Source organism: Pristis pectinata, chromosome 3 (assembly GCF_009764475.1).
Source record: "Pristis pectinata isolate sPriPec2 chromosome 3, sPriPec2.1.pri, whole genome shotgun sequence".
Classification (NCBI taxonomy): Eukaryota; Metazoa; Chordata; class Chondrichthyes; order Rhinopristiformes; family Pristidae; genus Pristis; species Pristis pectinata.
In genome coordinates this window covers 66,986,263-66,996,156 of record NC_067407.1, presented here as the reverse complement: position 1 = coordinate 66,996,156, position 9,894 = coordinate 66,986,263, and the positions used below count along the sequence as shown (strand labels likewise).

At 43.5% G+C, this 9,894-nt stretch overlaps 2 non-coding genes across 2 annotated transcripts; both read left to right on the top strand.

Annotated features, from left to right (window-relative positions):
• Window positions 1-401: 401 nt before the first annotated feature.
• On the top strand, window positions 402-483 carry LOC127568985 (small nucleolar RNA SNORD79). The gene has a single exon (XR_007956117.1). It is a non-coding gene; the product is annotated as a small nucleolar RNA SNORD79 (small nucleolar RNA).
• A 2,264-nt stretch (window positions 484-2,747) lies between these two features.
• LOC127568988 (small nucleolar RNA SNORD47) lies at window positions 2,748-2,821 on the top strand. Its single transcript, XR_007956120.1, has one exon. It is a non-coding gene; the product is annotated as a small nucleolar RNA SNORD47 (small nucleolar RNA).
• The last annotated feature ends 7,073 nt before the right edge of the window (window positions 2,822-9,894 follow it).

The window sequence follows — 9,894 nt, the reverse complement described above, 5'->3', positions numbered from 1 at the left end:
CAAAAGGACTCCATGTCATTATATAAGTGCTATATAATGTGAGGGTGGAGGACAGTTTCTGTGGTTGGATCTTCAGGGCTGTGACACCTCCATATGTTCCATGTGCATTTGAACTGTGCCAGTGATGAAGCTTATTTGCTACTCTTGACATGTTGGATGACGAAGAATATGAACCACCTTACAGATTCTGAGGCACATAAAATTTAACACTGGTATGCCTGATGCTGTAACCAGTTACTAACTTGCCTCTCTTCTACAGGTGTGAATGCAGTCAAGTTGAAATGCCTGCTGCTGAGGTGAGAATTATCTGGATGTAGAGGGAGAGATTGCTGAACTGAATGTGGCAAACCCCTTCAATTGGATTTGGAACTCAGTCAAAGATCTAGTGAGGAGTTCACTTGTACTGGTGATGATGTTAATTGGAATACAATGGGAATCTCTCTGAGATGGTGTGAAAGAAATTTGACCATTACTGAATCAGTATGAGGTGACTTCAATTGCAGCAGAAGATTGCAGAAACTGAAAGTCCAAACCCAAAGCAGAATGCTGGGCATTGCCATCATTCTGTTCTTCATTTTCTTTGTCAGGTCAATGTTTTGTTCAAGATTGTCACTGTCTTCAATTTTCAGAAAGATTGGGCAGCACTTGGATAGGAAAAGCATAGAATTATGTGGGCCCAATGCAGGCAAGTGGGATAGGCATCAAATTCAGCATGGGCAAGGTATGGGCTGACAGGGCTGTTACTGTGATTCTATTAACTGCTCCATTGCAACCTATTTTGATGTGCACACTGTCGGATTCGGTTATTTTCAAATCCGCATGTTTTTCAGGAGTCGAAGAATGAGTTTAAAAACTTGGTGTTTAAGTCTTATTGGAAAAGTTTAAAACAAACGGTCACAGAGCACATGGCACTAGCTTTACTGCTAGGAGCCGAGACACAGGAACTAAAATGAGTTGGGGGAGGAGGAAGAGAGCAGAGAAAGCGATTAACAAGAAGCACCTTTTATACCTGGGATAAGAGGTACTCCTTGGATAACAACAGTCCAATCAGAAAACCTATTAGATGCCTGTGGCAAAATCAACCAATGGGAAAACACATTCACCTGATGGATGAACCAATAAGCTAAGAAGTGGTTATGCCTTGTACAGCCACTTGAGGTGTATCAAACACTGTATGTGCAAAAATTACTTAAGTATATTAAACAGTTGAATCCAACTACACTTTGTGCTTCCTAATTTCATGCTATTTGTAAACTTTAATATTTCTCAAAACACAGTATGGAACAGCTAGTAGAGCTGTTGCCTCTCACCACCAAAGACCTGGGTTCAATTCTGACCTTGGATGCTGTCTGTGTGGAGCATGTTTTCTCCCTAGCTTACCTCCCACATCACAAAGATGTGAGTTGGTAGTTTAATTGACCACTAAATTATCCCTAGTGTTTAGGTGAGTGTCAGAATCTGGGGGAGCTGATGGGAATGTGGGGAGAATAAAATGTGCAGTTAGCTTAACTGGATCATAGGTGTCCCTAATGATAGTACTGAGTTCTTGGATGTGGCCCAGGAACCCCACTTACCTTTTTGCTCACTTACTTGTAACCTGTTCCAGGCATGTCCCAAGGTAGTCCAGCACTGCGGACTTTTGTCTAGTGGAAACTTAATTCATATCAGGGTATTAACTTTTTTCTTTCAGATGCTGGAATTGTCTAGAGATGGGTCTGATGGAAGGTGAGTAATGGGACAAGGTTGAGTTAGTAAACCTTCTTACAATGCAGTCTCCTGTTAGGGATGAGTCTGTTTAGGCTGCTGTGCAGTTACAAATCTGTGTTGTGGTTAACCATGAGCAAGTCAGGTATTGGTATCCTTGCATCAGTGTTGGTTTGCAGTGGAAGTGAGCAGCATATGGAAAACAGTGAATAAGAAATTTCCCACTGCTTTTGGGGATCTTCAGATAATCTCACAGCCATGTAAATGTTTCTTCCATGTTTTGGGTGGTATAATTGATTGTGTCAATTTGCTATGTAGACCTTTGGAGAGCAGGTGTGTTTTGTGGGTCACCTGTGAGCCATGTATCAACAGTTGATCTGTAACTGCCTTCCTTTTCCTGTGACCCTGGGGTTGCATTGGTGTGGGGTTTTCTATCTGAGGATTGAATGACGAACTCATAGTTCAGCAGATAACTGATGACGACTTGATCATTGGTCTTTCGCATTTACCTGATGTTTCCTCCTCAACATAAATGGTGTGACATGTTGTTTCCTGTCCCAAATTAATCCTTCTGTTTTTGGGTTCCAGCCTCTGATTCCAGATGTGAACTTGGCCTGTGGACACCACGATGTGAATGGAGTTTGAGTGGTTAGCATGGGATTGAATCATGCGCATCTCTTGCAGTTCTGGTACATAATATCATTTATTTGAGTTCCTCAGACAATTCAACTTGCACATTTGTTGTGCCAGATGTTGGGACAATGAGGTGTGTTTTTGGGTAAGGGTTTGAAGGGTTGGGTGGGCTGTAATGGATTGGTATCCAGGATAGGAGTGATCTCAACCTTGAATCAGCAACCTGTTGCATAGCCCACTCCTGTGGGCAGTGATCCTTCACTGGCCTGTGGAGAGGTAGAGAATTAAAGGTTCCCAATCTCTGAGATTGGGGTGGGGAAGACATCTTGGATCTATGTATTTGTATGAGATCACCCTCGTCCTGGCACCAGTGAGGATGGGACAGTTGTCCTTGATGGCTTTTCATGTGAAACCAGTGATGAAGATGATTCTGCCATATGATCATGACTGATTCTAATCGAATCTGTTCCCTAAATCTGAGGTTTCACTGCTCTCTGCGAGTTTCACTGTGTTGTGGTCTTGTCAATAACTACATGGTCTCCACTTACAGGGTGAGGTGACGAGGTGCTCACTGGATGATCTGATGACATACAGGTGAGTTTTACCATTCTTGCTCAGTCTGTTGATGTGGCTAATTACATGTAAAGTCTGGTTTGAAATTATTCCCAACCGTAGCTGCATTCAATGACTCTTAATGACAAATCAAAGGGCTTGGAAGCCCCTATATCCCATGGTATCAGAAACAAGGGTGTAGTTTTAAGGGGGTGACAGAGGAGTTCTGAAGGGGATTTGAGGTGAAAGTTTGTTTTTACCAAGTGGTTGCACTGCTCGGGAAGGTGGTGGAGTCATATTCTCGCCTTATAAGTTGGCAATTAAATAGGCAACAAAAAGGAGGATATGGACTACATTGGGTAGTGGTTTCTGCTGAAAGACTAGATGGTGAATGCACAGGTCAGCAGTTTTAATTGTCCCATCAGTGTGTAGTGATTCCAGTCCTGAGATATTTCTCCTTTTGCAGATTCCAGTTTGTTTCCAGATGTGGATCAGGACTGATCAGCCTTGAACAGGTGGGCACTTGGTTCAATCCTCTTTCTGCTGTTTTAACTTACCCTTCAATGTGATGTATGAATTAGGTCTCCAAGTTATGAGGACAAGTAATTGACTGATAGAAGCCAGTTCATTTGTTTATAGAATGTCCCCTGTAAGCCTGGTTTCTAAAATACCTTTCTCTCTCCACTCAGGTGTCAGGCTGCAGCTGTGGAGACCATTGCCTGGTGAGTATCTTGCTTTGTTTCCTTTCACAATAAGTACCTGTGATGAAAGCTGAAGATCTGAAATGTCTGTGAAGACCGTCTGATATTAGCTCTAACTGATTTGGTGTATGAAGATCACTGGATGTGAGACAAGATTGCCAGCAGTGACCTGACGTTTCTTTCTGTTCCAGGGCTGAGCTGCAGGAGCAAGTTGATTGGGAGCAGTGGTGGGTTTGTGGCAGCTGCTCAGGCATTGTCCTGGGAGAGGGATGACAACAGCCGGATTTTGAGAGAACTCTGCAGACTGGCAAGGTGTGTGTTGGTGTTCTCTGTAAACATTCAATATCTGAGCATGTGAATTTGGCAAATTATAACTTCGTGAAGTGTGGGTGAGAAATTTGATGTGTGCTGTGATGCTGAGTGTGACAGTGACCTCACTGGTGTGAATCAGCCAGCAGCTTCGTGTTTTGGATCTGATTTCTTGGGCTGGGTTACTGTTTCAGAATTGATTTGGTAAAATATTCGCAGTTTTTTAATTTTTGTTTTTTCTTTTAGGTACAAATGGAGCCTGTCACCCCACATCAGATCTAATTTTGTGTGCTATGCATGTGTATGTCACCTTATAACACTGGGATAACAATAAACATTGTTGTTTAAGATACATCTGCATCTCAAAGTAGCATTAGTTTAATGTTTAGTCCTTTAAGACATCAGTTAAATGCAGCAGGATTTCTTTTATCCTTCTCTCACACCCCGTTGGCCTGAATGAGCTGCCTTAGGTGATAATGGGTTTACCAAACTCTGCCTTGGGCTGAGTTAAACAACCATTAATCTTCCTTAATCTGCAGATTAAAACTCTAGATTGTCCATGCTGTCCCTATCTACGTTCTGTGCAAGTATGGCAAGTGGTGGAGGAATCTTCAACTTCTAGTTCCACACTATGCGATTCCAACCACTGGCTTCTTGGTGTTCCATCTGGAGCCCTTGAGACTCCAGAAGGCATGATGACATTGCAACCAAATCCCATCCCTGCTGCCTGTAGCTGGTTACCATTCTAGACCGTAGCCACTCATTGGTTGAGGGTGCACAAAAAGAATCTTTTGTCTCAGTAGGAAGTTTGTCTACTCTTGTGATTTTTATAATGACCCTTGCAACCACCTCTGTTCTATGGAGTCCATACAGACAGCTCAAGTCCCTAACTACTGCAAGTTTTAGAAAATTTCCTGCATACTCTGAAGCTTGCATGCTTCTGTCTCATCCCAACTGCGAGACTGGTGCAGATATTTTGGTCAATGCAGTGGATGTAGGGGAAAGTTATGCCATGGAGGGGTTGAGGAAATGGTTTCCCTATAGACTTGCCCTTCCCAAGTTATCTCTGAACTGAGCAGTTAAGGAATTCTGCATGGATAAGGAGTTGCATGGGCCACAGTCAGAGAGCACGAGATAAACTATCACTTCTCAAACAATACAACAATCATTTGTAAGAAAGTAGCCCATCTATTGTTGAACAATTAAAGTGAAGTGGATAAACCAGTCTAAATGCAATTCTCCTTTAATGATGCACTTCTCATGAGTTTTCAGTTTGATTCTACAGCGTCTATTTACATTTGCGGTGTAAGGTACAACATTCTCCTACCCCACCTCTTTAGCTGCAGATCGTTACCCGTCCAGTTGTGTATCTGTTTTACTTGTTAATTTTGTTGAAATAAAACTCCCTAGTGTAATAGTGGCAACATCAGCTGTAGTGAAAACTATCCAAAAATGAAATTAACAGCTATCAATTTGAGTGTTTTTTGTGACCCTGGTTAACCTCTAGGCCACCATGGTAAAAGGCTGGCAAAAATGTGTTTAAATGAACTCTTCTGATAACATGTTTTCTTAAAAAACAAGTGCTGGAAATCCTCTGGTCAGTCTGCATCTGTGGGAAGACACCTGCAGCATTGGCATTTTGTTGACTTTTTTTTGTCACCATGACTCGTGATACTGAAGGAGGCAAGATAAATGTGAACCCAAAGAGTAAAGGGAAATGCAAGCTGACCTTCTGTCTACTGATTAAGTGATGCTGTATATGTGACAAAAGTGTTATTTTAAATATTAAGTTTTCAAAGATTAGAAATCAAAATTATACAGGAAGTGTTCTTGAACTGAGCCCTTGTGTAACTCCCACAAGTGTTACAGATTTGCCTTCAAATTACTAGCTGGTTTGTGCTTGATTGTATTTTAGCTGAGTAAAATTGGCCTTGCTGCAGCATAGACTTTTAACTTTGTCCTTTTGCATAATTGTTTCATGCAGTTATGTCTGTCATAATATTCAGTGTGCTGTCCACTGTTCCCCCTTTCACTATCCCAGCTTAATTTCCTAAATCTGTCTGACAGCCCCTTTGCCATCTTGTCAGGCTTGCTCAATACATTTCTGAATACACTTCAATAATTACACCCTTGGGTTGTATTGGTTTTCAAACATTACTTGATATTTCTTTAGTACCATTTCCTTTTACTTATTTGCACTGGTAACTTGGTTGTTTATTTTAAAGGTGTCTTCAGAGAAGGCACAAGAATAGTTTACTTAATTCCTCTGCCATTTCTTTGTGTCCCTGGGATCAATTCTATCTGAGTAGGGCCACACTTCTTATTCATGCCTACAGAAAGTTAAAAGGTGATTTGTAAGGCCATAAGATTAACCTTTTTGCATTCCACAGTATTAACATCCATGGTAAATTCCTTGATATATTGATCCGTAAATCAATCTTACATATGTTCTAAGAATTCTTTTTCTGGTACTAATTTGATTTGCCTAATCTATATGTAGATACAAGTCCTGATGATTATATAACCTATTTTATTTTCTTGCCACTAAAATTCATAGCCCTGTGAACTCCTGAGTGTGTTTCTTACTTCACCCAAACTGTCTTAAGCCCTTAAGGCATAACCCTCCCAAACACCAAACCATCCTGCTAGAATGTTGCTCCCAGTGCTAATAAGATGGAGCTCTGCACCCTCTCCAGTGAATCGATGAGTTAGTTATATTGTATCATAACTTCCCTGCTTTTTGATATCCTGGCTAATGAAACTATAACACTTCGCTATAACATAACATTTTACACTTATCAGGAGTAAACTCCATCTGCCATTGGTATCATCCTGTAGCCCAAGATGATCCTCATGATCAACAATATCACTGATCTTTGTCATCTGTAAACAGAATGTGTGTATATACTGGAAGAGTGCTAACAGCAATCTGTTCCACCAGTAAGAATAACTCCACATCATCCCCTGCCTCCAGTCACCAAGCCATTTTTGAAGAATTTGCCAAATGGTTGCGGCCTTTCACAACTGGTGGGGTCTTACCAAAAGCATTACTAAAATCTATATAGACTATATCAACTACATTGACATACTTTTGTAAAAAAAAAACACTTTTCTGTACTCTAGTCATCTGGCACCTCTGTGGCCAGAGAAGATTTGATAATTTCTATTGGAGCCTCTCAAATTTTCTTGTCTCCCATAACAGCAGGCACATACATCAGGTGCTGGAGATTTATTCTCCCTTAAGATCATGAAGGCATCCAATACCTCGACAGTAATTTGTTGTCGAATTCCACTGTTCTGCTCCCTGAATTAACTACAAAAGCAACAAAGATAAATATGCACAGGTTGTCACTAATCCCAAATGGGTCCTATTTTCTCCCTGGTTACTCCTGGGATTTCCTTAATCTTGACCAGTGTCATTTTGTGTCCCTTTTGCCCTTTTAAATTTTAAAAGCATCCCTACTATATTCCTGTAGTGCACCTTGGTTTTTTTGGTTCTTGATGTGGTTAAAACAGATGAGATGTAAAATTAGCTTGGCAATGGGAGGTGGAGAGTGATGGTGGAGGGTTTTTGTGAATGGACTGACCAGCAGTGTACCACAGGGATTTGTGCTGTGATGAAAAACACGATGATGCTGGAGGAACTCTGCAGGCCAGGCAGCATCCGCGGAGAAAAGCAAGTGGTCAATGTTTCGGGTCAGGAGCTGCCTTCAGGACTGAAGATAAGAAAAGGGGAAGCCCAATATATAGGGAAAAGCAGAGCAGTGAAAGGTAGATAAGAGAGGTAGGGTGGGCCTTTGGTGATGGGAAGATGCAGGTAAGAGTGATAGAGAGGGGAGCAGATCCACTGGTCAAAGGTGAGGAAAAAGGAGGTAGAAAAAAGGCTAGGAAAAGGAGGAAAAGAAGAGGCATGGGGGTGGACAGTGTTGAGGGGACTGCTTAGTGGGAGAATTCAATGTTTATGCCATTAGGCTTCAAGGTTCCAAGATGGAAGTGAGGTGCTGTTCCTCCAGTTTGTGCTTGGACTTCTGACAGTAGAGGAGGCTGAGGACTGACGTATCTGTGATGGAGTGGAAGGGGGTGTTGATGTGACTGGCAATGGGGATGCAGATTGCAGTTACGGACAGAGCACAGGTGTTCAGCAAAATGGTTGACTTTGGTCTCGCCAATGTAGAGGAGGACACATTTGGAGCACCAAATGCAGTAGATGATATTAAGGGAGGTGCAGGTAAATCTCTCACACCTGAAAGGACCGGGTCCCTGGATGGAGTGATGGAGGTGGTGTAGAGGCAGGTGTTGCACCTATGGCAGGGGCAGTGGAAAGGCCCTGGGGTGGGAGCAGGAAGGGTGGAGTGAACTAGAGTTGTGGAGAAAGCAGTCCCTGTGAATGGCAGAAAGGGATTGGGGAGTGGGAAAGAATAGTAGTGGGGTCCAGTTGGAGATGGCAGAAGTGAGAGAATGATGTTTTGGATACGTAGGCTCATAGAATGAAATGTGAGGACAAGGGGAACCCTATCCCTGTTGGGTCTGGGAGGGATAGGGGTGAGAGCAGAGGTGCAGGAAATGGCAGAGATACGTGTGCGAGCTCTCGACCACAGTAGAGGGGAAGTTGCAGTTAGTAAAGAAGTTGGACATATTGAATGTCTTGGAGTGGAAAGCCTCATCAAAGAGGTGGAGAAATTGAGAAAAAAGGATAGGGTCCTTGCAAGAAACGGTGGGAGAAGCTGTAATTGAGGTGGCTGTGGGTGTCAGTGGGTTTGTAGAAGATGCTGGTGGATAAGGAATCTCCTGAGATGGGGATAGAAAGATTGAGGAAGGAGAGGGAGGTGTCAGAGATAGTCCTAGTGAATGGGAGAGCAGGGTGAAAATTAGTGGGGAAATTTGAGACTGTCGATCGAGTTCTGCATGGGTGCAAGAGGTGGCACCAATGCAGTTGTCGCTATAGTGGAGAGAGTTGAGGAATGGGGCCGGAGTAGGCTTGGAACAGAGACTGTTCAACATAGCCAACGTTCAACTCGGGTATAACTGGGGCCCATGCAAGTTCCTTAGTCTGTAGAAAGAGGAATTGAAAGTGAAGTTGTTCAGAGTAGGACAAGTTCAGCCAGGCGGAGGAGAGTGTTAGTGGAAGGGGACTGGTTCTGTCTCTCCAAGAAGAGGAGGGTGGTAAGGCCATCATGGGGAATGGACGTCCAAGGTGAAGATGAGGTGCGTGCCAGAGAACTTAAAGCTATGGAAGAGTTGGAGAGCGTGTAGTGTGTCACAGATGTAGGTGGGAAGGGATTGGACCGGGGGGGACAGGCTAGTGTTCAGGTATGAGGATATGACCTCCATGGGGCAAGAGCATGCAGAGACAATAGGTCTGCTGGGACAGTCCTGCTTTTGTATTTTGGGGAGAAGATAGAAGCAGGCAGTCCTAGGTTGCAGGACAATCACGTTTGGTAGCTGTGGGGAAGAGATCTCCCAAGATGATGAGGTAAGTGATGGTGCAGGAGATAATGTCCTAGTGGTCCTTGGTGGGGTCATGGTTCAGGGTAGGTAGGAGGAAGTGTCTGAGAGTTGGCATCTGGCACGGCACCACCTTTGTCGGCTGGTTTCATGACATTGTCAGAGTTAGTACGGAGGGAAAGCAGAGCGTCCAGATGGGTGGGAGGTTGGAGTGGGTGAGGGGAGGAGAAAAGTCAAGACGGCTGATGTTGCGCTGACAGTTGTCTATGAATAGGTCCAGAGGAGGTAGCAGGCCTGGTGGGGGAGTCCAGGTGGAAGAAGAGGGCTGGAGGCAGGAGAAAGGGTCATCAGAAGGGAAAGAGGACTTCTTACCAAAGAAGAAGGTATGGAGGCGGCAGAAAAAAAGCTCTGCATTGTGCCAGGCTTGGAATTTATTATTGAGATGGGGGCGTAGAGGTATGAAGGTGAGGCCCTTGCTGAGAGCAGATTCCCAGCCTCAGAGGGGGAGGTCATGGTGGATGGTAAAGACCCAACAGGGGTCAGAGTTGGG